Source organism: Primulina eburnea, chromosome 6, assembly GCF_022965805.1.
Source record: "Primulina eburnea isolate SZY01 chromosome 6, ASM2296580v1, whole genome shotgun sequence".
NCBI classification, from domain to species: domain Eukaryota; kingdom Viridiplantae; phylum Streptophyta; class Magnoliopsida; order Lamiales; family Gesneriaceae; genus Primulina; species Primulina eburnea.
In genome coordinates, this window is record NC_133106.1 from 30,867,946 (window position 1) to 30,881,823 (window position 13,878).

General features: G+C 32.7%; 1 non-coding gene and 1 pseudogene across 1 annotated transcript; one reads left to right on the forward strand and one right to left on the reverse strand.

The window, feature by feature from the left end:
* Nucleotides 1–1,230: 1,230 nt before the first annotated feature.
* LOC140834216 (ACT domain-containing protein ACR4-like) lies at nt 1,231–4,119 on the reverse strand (annotated as a pseudogene).
* Nucleotides 4,120–11,209: 7,090 nt separating this feature from the next.
* On the forward strand, nt 11,210–11,282 carry TRNAV-UAC (transfer RNA valine (anticodon UAC)). Its single transcript has one exon. It is a non-coding gene; the product is annotated as a tRNA-Val (tRNA).
* The last annotated feature ends 2,596 nt before the right edge of the window (nt 11,283–13,878 follow it).

The window sequence follows — 13,878 nt, forward strand, 5'->3', positions numbered from 1 at the left end:
TATTAATATAAATCCGATCACTCTATCACACACACACACACACACAAAAGTTGAAAAATAATCGCTAGCCGCCGATCCCACAAACATCTACAAAAGTTACTTGATCGGTGGCCGCGTTTAACTTAAAAGCTCCAATCAAATCAAATATATTAATTAATAATAGCGTATTAAATCATTCCATATTGCCATTGATATTTTATTTTATCGAGTAGGGGTGATCATGGTATGGTTTGTAATTTGTTTAAAAAAATTCAAACCGAATTACTATTTGTAGTTTGGTTATACTTTGTTTTTTAAATTGTGGTTTTACATATAAAAGTGGTTTTGCGGTTTCGAACGATTATGATCGGTTTACGGTTTTTTGTGAATGATAAGTATAATTTATATTTTAGATACTATCGATGTCAGGATTTTTTTGCTATTGATATTTAACTTCCAAAAATATATAGATATTCAGATACTATTGATAGAGATTTCTCTGGCTCTAAATTTAGGTATTTGGACTTTTCTTGATTATTAACTTAAATGCCTCCAATAGCTGTCCGAGTTAACTGATTAGTTGAGCGCTTGGACGTTGTTCAGAAGTTCGGTTTTTTCTACCCATACTTTTTCGGACGTGCATGTCCTATAGGGCTTGCCCAGTTCCGTTTACTTGGTTAGCATGGTTTGCAAACTATTTCATTACCCAAAGTTTACCAAGTGTATATCAATAACATCTGCGAGTTCTCACGTCTTAGTATTATGCATGTTTAGCAAATGAGAAGACTAAAAATTTAAAAATAAAAATATTTGTTAGATCATAGTTTTGTAATATAAGAGAGAGTGTTTGTAAAAAATTATGTCATCCGAAAAATGGATGTTTTTTAAGATATTGTATTTGATAAATAAGTGATTCTGATACTATTTTTTATTTAAATACCAAAAATATCCTAAAAGTGTCTGTAAAATAGGAGATTTGATGGTGTAAATGAATGTAAAAAGTAATTTTGAATGAAACAAAATATTGAGTGTAAGAGTGTTCTGAGAAAACTCAGTTTATGCACCGAACTATTTTATCAATTTTGAAGAATTAGATTCACATGGAACCAAACTTCTGGATTGAATTAAATTGAGCAGAAGCACAATAATAATTTCGGTTTAAAAAACTGATTTTTTTTTATTTTTAAAAGTGGAAAAATGAAGAATTACTTCTTTTTTTCCGATGTAATCCCAATCAGTTTCAAAATAGCATCTTGTATCAACTTTTTAAACCACTTAATATTACACTAGGCATTGTCTGTACAAATGATCTAAGGTGGACATATTCCCAAGAGAGTCAGCCTCAAAATCCTGTCTATTCAAAACCATTCAAAGCATGTAATATATACAAAGTCATCTGGTATTATATGATCTCATGCATGTTTTCAAGAATCGGACCTAACCAAACCGAAATTACGGAACGATCTTGATTTGAGGAGACCTCCAAACAAGAATCTGGTGGAGGATTCTTGAGGGGCTGGATTTGACTCATCGGGGCACCCTTTAACTCTAAGTAAGGTATGCCCTATGGCCCCTATCGTTTTCCGGATGGAATCTATGATCTTGGGGTCGACCGCATATCCCGAAGTGCAACGAACATGGAACGAGTTGATGGCTTTGCCTGCTCTTGTCGTCACTTCTGCTCGAGTCACAGATAGGCTATTCTCACGGAAGATACGAGTTACATCAGCCAATAGGCCTACTCTATCTGTCGCGCATAGTTCTAGCTTCAGTCCCTGGTGATGAACGAAACAAAAAATGGGTTAAATCAATGTAAGAAATGGAGAAAACACCTTTGTTGCATAGATAACGAAGCAATATTATAAGAAATAAGCAGACTTTTGGAAGATAGTTTTGATTTATATGAACTCTAAACAAGAATCAAACAGAATATGATGGCATATGTAACTCAAAATTTTCTTCAACAGCTTGATCATGTCGACTAGCCTCGTTTATCGGAGTGAAAAGATAAGATGCAATATATGACAGTTTAGCAAAAACATTATCTGTTCTTACTTCAGATGCTCTTCTCTGTATTGCTGCTTCAAGACATTGGATAACCCTTTGCCTTTCGGCATCCGATTTCACTGGGGATCCATCTATATGCCTTATGCAATATTCCTTCAAATGCAAAAACAAGAACAGTTTTAGACAGATTGTAAAAACATTTATGATTCCAATCGTATTTGTCATAATTCATAAATAGTAAACCTGATGAGCTTCGGGTCCCTTGGCCTCAACATTTCCATGGGAAACTACATACTGCATATCTGTCAGAGTAAATACTATATCAAAAAGAAGCTTCGGCCTATCCTTGCACTGGATTGTTACCACAGAGTAGTCTTTATCATGCCAGTTTACAACATTAACACGTGGGGTTTCTTTATCATTCAACGAATAATCATCGCCCATATGTTCGTAATCTCTGTCGTCGAACATCATTTGGTGAAGCCTTCTAGCTGTGTGAGTGACCCCATTGGAGACCACAGTTTTAGCTTTCCTATAGCTGTTACCACCCTTTAGCAAAGGAAATAAGCGGCGCTTAACCATGGTTAACCTGTCGGGATCTGTCACCGCACCCCCTGTTTTTTCGTCTGTTACTTGCATAACAGCTGCTGCACGAGTGTTATGTGTCCATACCTCGGCATTAACCACGTTACATTTGAGTTGTGTGAGAATTGCACTAACTTCAGATAGTAGCCCTGGTCTATCACTTCCTATTAACTCGATGGACGTGTGCTCCATCCCTGATTTCACGTCGACTGATGTTCTCCTAGAAGATGCGAAACAAGAATCGGGGCCAAGTGACTGAAAATAAAATGAAAAGTTCATATGGATTGTTAAAAATATACAGAGGAAGCTTGAAAATTTCCAAGATCAAGACAATTCTAACCTTTTCAATATAGTTTAGAGTCCCTGCATCAGTTATCTTGTTTCCATCTTGATCAGTGACATTGAAAACTAAAGGGGAAAAAACTTCTCCAGATTACAATTCAACAACATCCGGAAAACGTACAGTAAGTTTCCCATATCACATAAACGAACTATTGTTACCATCCATGAACCATCCACCATCGGAGCATATATAAGCTTTGGTTATAATAAGATTGAGATCAGTAAGAACTTGTACGACTTCGAGAAGAATTCCATATTTGTTAGCACTATCCACCTTCATTAAAAGAGGAAAATTAGCAGAAATCTCTTAAAAAACCAACATGAAGACGGGAAAAAAAAAAAGAATCAAACAGATTCATACCTGAATGATTGTTGCGTTTTTGCATGATTCAGTTATCGATCACGACTCTGGCAATAGGTGAGAAGAGTGATATAATTAAGCACTAAACCACAGGAAAAGAAGGAACTAAACTAAGTTAACTCATATGAATTAAAATAGCAGAGAGACAATACCTTGGAGGGTTCATTCTCCTGATAAACTTCTCATATTCATCGTCCATGTTTAGAGAAAATTCTCACCGGAAGAGTCTGGGGAAAATAATTGAAACTTTAGATACAGCAAGATTGGATTTTGTCTCCAAGAAAATGCTATAAAATGATTGAAGAATTATCAAGAAGATTTAATCCCCCCCTCCCCCGAAAGGTTCTTGCATTCGTGGGATCTCAGCTTCTATAGAGGCATAGCCCATCAAACACATGATTGCCCCCAAAAAAAAGAAAGAAAGAAAGAAAGAAAGAAGGATCTTAAAAGCACACGACTCACACACATGGAGTTGTGAAAAACGAGAAGCATACGAAATCACAGGCTGGATACAGCTAAATCAAGAAAACACAGTTCAACCTCCGCCCCCCAAATTCCCGCAAAACCAAACAGAAACCCACCACCAATTACTACTTACTAGGACCCATCAAAGTAATTAAACCAACAGCTTCAACAAATATTATCACCAGAAGTTCTCAAAAAAATAAAACATGTGATTACAAGAACAATAAAATAATGGGGAACGAGAAGGGACAAGAAACTGAACTAAGAACAACTTAGAATTCAACTAAAACAACACAACTCGAGATAATTCAATGTAAAGGATAGGACACTGAGTAGCCTAAAAAGAGACCAAATTAAGAGCATGCGATGGCAACAAATAAACAGCTGAAAATGGAGCATACCCTTCAAAATTCTCGAGGATTCTTGATTCTATAAAATAAGACGACCTTGAAATAAACTATACAGAATGAAAAATGAAGCCTTGATACACTGTGAGTCTGGCTCCCACAAATGTAACAAAGAACATAAACATAAACAGAGCGTGAATCTAGAAGTAGAAATCTTTGAACTCTGCAATACTTCCTCAGGTCTTACGGAATAGAAAACTCACTTTCACCTTTAGTATGCGTGGACATACGTGTGTTGTGTGTATTTATAGCAGGTTGTAAATTCTAATTTCGGCATCTCATGGAAATTTCAGGGTCCCCGCCCGAGTCTCTACACATACATTTACCGTGAAAGAATACCACAAAACCCAAGAAGGTGGAGGGGGGCTTTGAATATACGATCTACTTGGCGTATATTGGTAGCTGGCCCACATGTTTTTGGGGTAATATTTTTGGTTCATCGTACCAAGTTTAGCCGTCGGACACGATGAGATTAATGTTGTTCCAGCATTGGTAACGGTTGCAACTGTTGGGTTTTAATTGGTGGGAAAATTGGTAGTTGATAATACTGTTTAAGATGCATTCAAGTTTGGGGGTTTACGGGCACGTATCGGTAAAATTCAACTCAGTTTTACTCTATTATCCAAGAATGTATCCAATCATCCGTATATACTAATTATTTTGCACACACGATACGTGTGTATATAGTATTTTTTATTATTATCGATAAACTAAAGTAAAATTTGACAAATTATGGAGGGACTAAATTGATATTTGAATTATTGAAATAAAAAAATTGAAAATAAAAGTGTGTGTCGAAATTAAAAAAAAACAAAACAAAAGTGTAATATTAGTATCATATAAGGGTAACATTGGAAAAAAAAAGTTGGTGTCCTTCTTAAGTCGTTAATATCATGACCTCAACTTTAATAAAATATATATATGTGTGTGTGAAGGGTTTGCCATAATTAGTTCGATACAGATTGGATTTCATATTAGTTTGAATCTGCTATAAGTCTAAATTGGATTTTTATTCCAAAATTGAATTGATTACAAGTATATAATTTTTTTAAATTGTATTGCATTTTATTCGATGTATTCGACTAAAACTTTTTGAGAACACGTTTGACAATCAGTTCGAACAAACCAAATAACCAAAATTTTAATGCAATAAATAAATAATATTACTTGAAATGAGAGGTCTGAGTAAGCAATCAATTTGAGTAGTCGGCTGACACTCCAACAACTCCTAAAGAGCAAACTTTTGTGAGTCCACCTATAGCATTACAAACAAACGTTAGAAACGTCGGAAGATGTCTAACGATAGAATTCTAATGCTCAATGCGAACAAATTTGAGTAATCAATTCATCTCAGTAGTCGGCAAACACTGCAACAACTTCTATTTTTTTTGTCATCGCTTACAACGCAAACAGACATCAAAGACGACGGAAATTGTGGGACGGTAACATTCTGATGCCCAAATTAGCTCTCACCCAAATAAAATCTACCAAGAAACCAAGAGTACTACAAGAATAAAATGAGAGAGAAGGCTCTAGGACCTTGTCTCTACGAGGGCTTACCTGGAAAAGTGGCCTTAGTAATGAGTTCTCATAATTAAATATTCTTCATCTCATATATTTTATGTTTAATATTTATTATATTATGTGTTTTCATATATATTTAAAAAGTTATTAAAAAATGTTATTAAGAAATTTCTAATTTTACGCCTTATTTAATAAATATTTATTAATTAAATGAACAAATTAGTGAATAAAAAAATTAAATAGGGTTAGATTAATAAAAAAACAAGATAAAATAATATTAAATATAAAAATAAATTATATATTTGAGACAAAAGAAAAAAATTCAGTTTATATATATGAGACGCAAGGAGTAATACTCAATAAAGATGATAATGAGTCGGGTTTGAGAATGTTTCCATATCATATGTCCTCATCCTCATTTATTATATATCTTCATTTAATATATCAATCATCATCATTATCCTTATTATTATCCCATCGAATATTCAATTCATCGTTATCTTCATATACATCAGAGGATTGGATATTAATATACTACTCAAATATCATATTATTACCTATAATTGTATTAATTATATCAAATTTGACTTATTTCAAGTAAATTGTGTATATATACTAAATTTTTGAAACAATAAGGAAAAAATTAAATATAGAAATTAGCAAATTAAACATTATTGAAGAAATAACAGAGTAATTCTGTTCCACTTAATCCTTCTTTCATAGTCACATATCTTTCTGGCTAAGGAATGGATATAACTCAGTGTTAGAGTGTCACCTTGGCGTGATAAACAATTTATCCTAACATCATTATCCTACCAAAAAAAAATTATCAACTATGTTCTATTATCATTCAACAAAAATGTATTAGAATTAATATTATAGCTGAAAAATCATATATATATGTGTGTGTAGGTAGGATTCTTTAAGATCATTCTCCCTCCTCATACCCGAAAATCTTCATCCTCGATTTCTCATTTATTTAATAAGATAAAAAAATATCATATGTATCCTCTTCTATTCGAGTAGGATATCTGATTATTCGTCGAATTCAGAAGAAATTGTCATCTCTTATACTCAACCTTATTTTAAGATGGTCAAATAATTGAATTGGTTTTGTTGGAACTTTTCAAGTTCGCAATCTTAATTTTGTTGTTAAAAAAACTTGTTATTTTGTGTTACTAATGTTTTACCTTAGTGTGCAGAAGTTAGAATCAGTTACGATCTATTTACATCGCAAACTGAAGACTCAACTGATTGCACAAACTGAATCAGGCGAACTGATACGTCAAATGAGTAGTTCAGCTGACTGTCTAGTTGATAGGTAGCTCAGTAAGAGAATCTCAGAAGCCCGGTCAGCCGAAGGAATGTTCAACTGATGAAGAAACACAGCTGATCAGTTCAACTGAACGAAAGTGAAATCAGTTCGACTGACGAGTCAACTGATTTCACCAGCTCCACTGAATATCAGTTGTGCTGACTAGTTCGGAGCGTCAGTTAAAAATCTTTCAGTTGTAGGTGAAGACAAACTCATTCAGTGGATTCCAGCTATATACAAAGGTACAAAGCAATTGTCTAGTCAAAGGACAATAATGAACGTTGCATCAGAGCATTAAAGACAAACGTTTCAGAAGGACAGTCAAAAAGTCGATACACATAGTCCAAGGAACGAATTTAAATGCAACGAATACAATAATTGTACGATCAGTCTTCCGCCTATAAACAGAAGATCGGTGAAGACCAATAACATATAGAATGTGTGAAGATACAAATAAAAAAAGCTCGCATATTGCATATTAGCTTACAAGAAGCAATCAGCCTAGAGTGACACTTCAACATGTTATCAGCTTAGATTAGAAGCATATTTCCCTCAGTGTGTGGGAACACATTTCCGGTGTATTCCTTGTTCAGTTCCCACAGACACACACATTCATCGCTTCCACCCAAATACAGTCTTGCACAAATACGTTAAACTGTGTATGTAGTCTTTGACACACCGACGTTAAATAAGTGTTAGCTGGAAGGTGCTGCCTTCAGTCTAGGCTAGGAGTTCAGTTGAGACAGTAGTGTAAGTCCTAAGCTGAGTGGATTTGTACAAGTAGTTGTAGAAATCAAAGTCTTATAGTGGATTCTACCCGAGATGGTAGAAGGGGTGACTTAGGAGTAGTTGAACTCTTTGAACATCCATAAACATATCTTGTGTATTTAACTGATTAACTGATGTTTTCAAACTGACTTGATCAGTTAGAGCATTCGTCAGTTCAGTTCTTGTCATAACTGAACTGATATATGCGACAATTGATCCCCCGCTTTTCAGTTATTCAGTTTACATAAGTTAAAACGTTTTCTAATTTAACAGTCTTCTTCACGAAGGATTACTTCGAGTTTCTTCCGCTTGATTTTTAACAAAACTCGATTTAATTTATCGGTGTTAACATTCTTATAACACGAGCTATTGTAGCTCATTGGAGAATATTATGTTTAAAATGCCTTCAAGACACCGGCACACGATCCTTCAGGCTATACCCCTATCATTTTTTATAATTAATAACCAATACCATAATAATAAAGCAAAATTTTAGGATCAAATTGGATAACTCCATTGTTTCAGTTTAATGGAAAATTTCCTATTTATCTTCTTGAAATAGAAAATAAATATATAATGTTTTGGTCTTTTTAAATGTAAATATTACTACATCACATGATTGACGACACTGCTTCACAAAGAAAATTCTTTGAACCTTGATACGGCGGCACTTTATTGACCCAGCCGCCACTTAGTCAACCTTCGATAATAAATTTGAGTTGTAATAAAAAACATTAATTAATCAAATATTTATCTACTTTAACGACTAGAGGTCCTCCAGAAGAAGTTATTATTATTGATTAAATAAAGCCTGATTACACGATCCACGTATTCTCGTGGTTTACGATGCTTAATTTATTCGAGTTGGACAAATATGTACGTGGCGTCGACGTAAGTTTAATAAATTTATAAAATGGGACATAAAATTAGCACGATGCCCAAGTCACGGACAGTTGTCTAGGCACACCCTAAAAACATAGGTTTCTGTCTGTTGGTCTCTTAATTTTATAACGTTGTTGTGTCCCATCATCGGAAATTGATGACTTGAATTTCAATTGTTATTTTTATGACATGGTTTAAATGAATTTGTTATTCCTATTAAATATTTTTTTTACAAATTTAAATATAATGGATTTAGTATACACAATTTTCATGTATAATAATAATTATCTTTTATTAAATATTTTTGTTTTCTCGAAATAACTCATTTCCCCTACCTTAATCCTCTTTATTTAACTTAATTTCATCCTTTTCTTATGAACATATATTTTTTTGTTTACATTGAATTTAAAAATAATATAATATCAAATTTTCCCACATATAGCTGTACTTTGACATATAATTTTATATTGTATTATTTTCACAAGGGTATCTCAGAACTAGTAAATTATAATAATATATGTATTTGAAGAAATATAATTTGATATTCTCATTAAAATATATATTAAATATATACTAGCATTTGTGTTATCTCAAATTTAATTAATCAAATCAAATAAATTAGAGATTTCGGCCCGGAACTAAGGACATCTGCATTCGTAGTCATTAATTTATGTTATTATCCTTCCATCTCTTCGAAAAGTGTGAGGTACACGAGCCACATAATTATTATATTTCTAATGGTTTGACTTTTTAAAAAAATATTTTTTTGGTTGAAATGCAACGGCTCCTTCTAGCCATTGGTAACCTTTTTATATAATTTTTTTTTAAAAAAAAAACTAAATATCGGCTCTTTTCATAATAAAGCACAATTTTTTAAATGGAGAAATAAACAGTTTTTGTCAAAAAAAAAAAATCACGGATGTATGTGTATGTAGTCCATAGAAATATGTGTGTATAGTCTATAGAAAAAAATGGAGTACTAAACAGGTTTTTTATAAAATTAAAATAAAGTTTTCAATTTTTTTTTTTAAATATTGTTTTCAATTTTTAAAATTGAGATAATGGGAAAGGAAACTTTCAAATTATTAGCACATCGATATTCTGCTGTTTTTAGGAATATGTGTGTATAGCCCACCTTGACAAGTCCTCCGATTATGTTAGGACCACAACAACCACTCACATGCATTATAGACAATTGCAAACTTTCAAATTATTAGCACATCGATATTCTGCTGTTTTTTTCCCAACGAACTAAACAGAGGAGTAATAAAATTTTGAACAAGCTAGCTAAAATATCCTTTCATGCATGTTCCATTCAGGGACGGAGCCACCCCAAAGGCTGGGGTGGACTCCGTCGCTAAATTTTTTGGAATTTATTAAGAATTTTAGCCCATAGTCCGCACTAAAGAAAAACGGATGGATTAGCGACGATCAATGCCCTTGTAATAATTTCCATGTACAACGTCGTCCCTGCGCAGGTTAGATGAAGCCAAGTGCATTATGATCCACTTGATCTCACACCACAGACATAAAACTATGGGGCTAGTTAAGTGACATTCAAAATCAACTAGCAAACATAAACTCGTAGCAGGAGACTGAACTATTCAGAAAAGCCTTCTCTCATTGGATTAGGTTCAGTGTAGGCGACGCTAACAGTTTTATGCCTCGCATGCATTGGCGGAGCCACATAAACATTTACCTGGGCTACAGGTGGCCCATTTTTCTTTTACAAAAATTTATATGTAAATTTTGTATAATTTTGGATTAATATGCTATTAGCAGATCAATTTAAAATATTAAAAGATTTTAGAATTTAAAATTCTAGCTTGGGCAGAGTCATGTTTCTGGCTCCACCACATGGTTCGTCGGAACTGTAGCAGTGTTCGTTGTGATAACCATCGTTTCAGTTCTAACATTATGTTGTAGAACAGTTTTGGAACGGTCACGGATTTTTAAAAAAATTAAATATTTCAGAAATTGGTAAAAATACCACAAATATTACTAGCATTAATAATATTCTATCATAAATATATATGAATAAATTAATTAAATAGTTTACTATTTTAAGTAGATGTTGTCATAATTTTAATTTTATGTTCTGAACTTAGATGAAGAAATAATGAATAAATTAAGAAAGTTAAAAACAACACGAAAACATAAAAATATACATGCTTTAAAAGAAGCCACATAAACTATCAAAAAATTGGATAGAAACCGTTCTGTTTCTCCCACTCATTCTATTCCACCGATATATTGCAAAAAACGGCATTACGAAGCATCCAACGTTTTTGCCCGGAACTTTGACTCGGCGAAGGCCGTTCCGGCGAACCATGAAACTGTTCGACGAAATGCGTCAACAAATCACAATGTGAGTTGCTTAAAGATTGAATTTTGAAATTAAATTTACACACTTGGAGGAATCCGGTGAGGTTTATAAGTCATGAGAGAGCTTGGTAGCCCAGCACTTGTACATCCCCAAGCCGACGGCCCGACGCCACGCCCTCTGCAGTATATTCTGATTTTTGAAGTAAAATAGTTATATTTAATATATTTCTTTGAGGCCAAGCAAGCAGAGTTGCTGTGGTGTAGTGGTTATCACGTCAGTCTTACACACTGAAGGTCCCCAGTTCGATCCTGGGCAGCAACATTTTGTTTCCCCATTTAAGCCAAGCCGGGCCGGTCTCAACTCTCAACCGGGTTTTATGCTCATTTTCTCGTAACGGATTCTTGCAAAGGCCCAAGAATAATTTGCAGGCTGTTCATATTCAATCAACTCTAGCTTCTTTTTTTTTTTCCAACTCTCAAACTTAGGTGACCTATTTTTTCAATGGCTCTTACTCAACACATTCAATTATTTTTCATTATTTTATAAATAGAAATGAGATTTTCGTTTCTGGCTTCAAATTCATCTGACATCAAGATTTCACATGTAGACCGATATTTCGAGATTAAAACTCAATAACAATAATCTCCTCGACTTAAAAAAAATGAGATTTTTGTTTCAACGTAGATTCAAACTTATTTATATCCCATATTAGAAGATATTTATATCACTTTTATCACAATCATGTTAGCAGCACATACAATTTCAATGATCATGTCTTAACTTTTGTGACACCGTTATTCATACTCTTTCTGCAGTATTTAAAAATATCAACAAACATTATAGTGTACAAATACATGGTACATTGGATTACTATCGATAATATGAATTTAACAATGCCATGTTCCTATTTGTTAGGTTGATTTTTAATCGTACGCAATTCGTATCGGTAGCAGTGAGACGTCGCCTACAAGAGTCAGACGTCTACATAGTAACTAACAAAGAAAACACGGTAAATATATCATCAACCAATGTTAAAATAGACACTTATGTGAGAGTATTGTTGATATGATATGTAAATCACATCAAATATATGAACGCATTCAATATATAAACTTCACATCAACGATATTCACACATGTATCATTTCCACATCGGATATGCAAGAGATCAGATATATACATACACATGGAATGTTATTTATATCTCATGACGATGATATTGATTACATCCAACATATGAATGTCACGTCAAATTTATTCATAATGAGTGTCGAAAGATCAATTATATATGAAGACACACAGGTATATTTGTGAACTGACATAAATACTTTATATTTATGAATTGGAATATTTTTTTTTAATGTATTAATTGCATGAGTCCTCTCGGTTGTTGAGTTTCAATTCATACATTGCACTTATTGCTTACCCAACCCCTTCAATATAACGCTCATCCCCACGCATGAAAACTGCTTCCACTTTTGTTGTCTGAATATTATCTGATAAACCGGCGATTGATCCACACTTACTTGACAATTCTGGAATATATCGTTTTCGGGTTTTAATTTTTTTCTAAAATATTTAAATTAAGGTTCCATTTTCTGAAATATATAATTTTAAAGAGTAGGTCTCTTGTGAGACGTTCTTACGAATTTTTATTTGTGAGACGGGTCAACCCTACCGATATTTACAATAAAAAATAATATTTTGGCATAAAAAGTAATACTTTTTCATGGATGACCCAAATAAGAGATATGTCACACAAAATACGACTCGTGAGACCGTGTCACACAAGTTTGCCATTTTTAAAACACTCGTGAACAAATTAACTATATATCTTTTACTTTTTTGGTTCTTCATAAATGCACAATTTCGTGGTTCTATACTCAATTGCTATTATGATATAAATTATGATATTATATATGTTGCTTACTATGTAGTAAAAAATAGGTCTATTGAAACTGAATTTCGTATTGAGTTAAATTCGGAAATTAGTTATTACAATAAGAAAGATGAAAAGAGAAGCGTCAAATTACATGTTTTTACATATTTTATTAATATACTTATTCATATAATATAATTTTATTTTACATATATATATATATATATATATATATATATATATATATATATATATATATATATACATATAATCTATTGGCGACAGTTCCACATGAAATGTCCAATAAAGCATGAATTAGAACAAGAACCATAGTTTGAGATTGACATTTTATAATTAGCTCGATGAACTAAAATAATATTAATACTTTGGATATGATAAAAAAATAATTTAAAGTTCACACATTTTGCCGGCCATGTCACTTTCATTGTCTGATATTTTTGGGATGTAATTGTCCAAAAATGGTTGAGTTTTGCGAACAAAACAAAATGAGAGCACAGATCTTGTCCAATGGTCATAACTCTGGTTTATGCTCTCATTTCTTGGCTACTTATGTTTTTGGGGGACAAAGGCTGCATTTTCTGGTAAAAACTTTTAATATGGATTGCACTTTTTCTGCTGATTTTGACCCTTTTAGTTGATTCGCCTCTTTATTTATTTATTTTTTTTTAAAAAACAATTTTTATTTTTGTATTATCGATCTTGGGATTGACACAAAAAGAGAGGAGAGGTTCTACTCATGTTTTCGAATAAAAAATTTCAAAACATTATTGACAAAATATCAATTTTATGTTTAGATAATTAAACTTTTATAAATTATTATATATGAGCTAAAATTGAACAAAAATATGATCATTTTGTCCCACAGCTTAAAATATGTTGTTTTCCTATTAATGTTTAATTTTTTTAATTTTCTATGTGTTCTATGATTTTTTAGAATTTTCAGAGGTATGTGATGCGCACCAACTGTATTCACATTTGTTTTCATCGTTGAAGTGACACTCTCATATTAGACGTATTG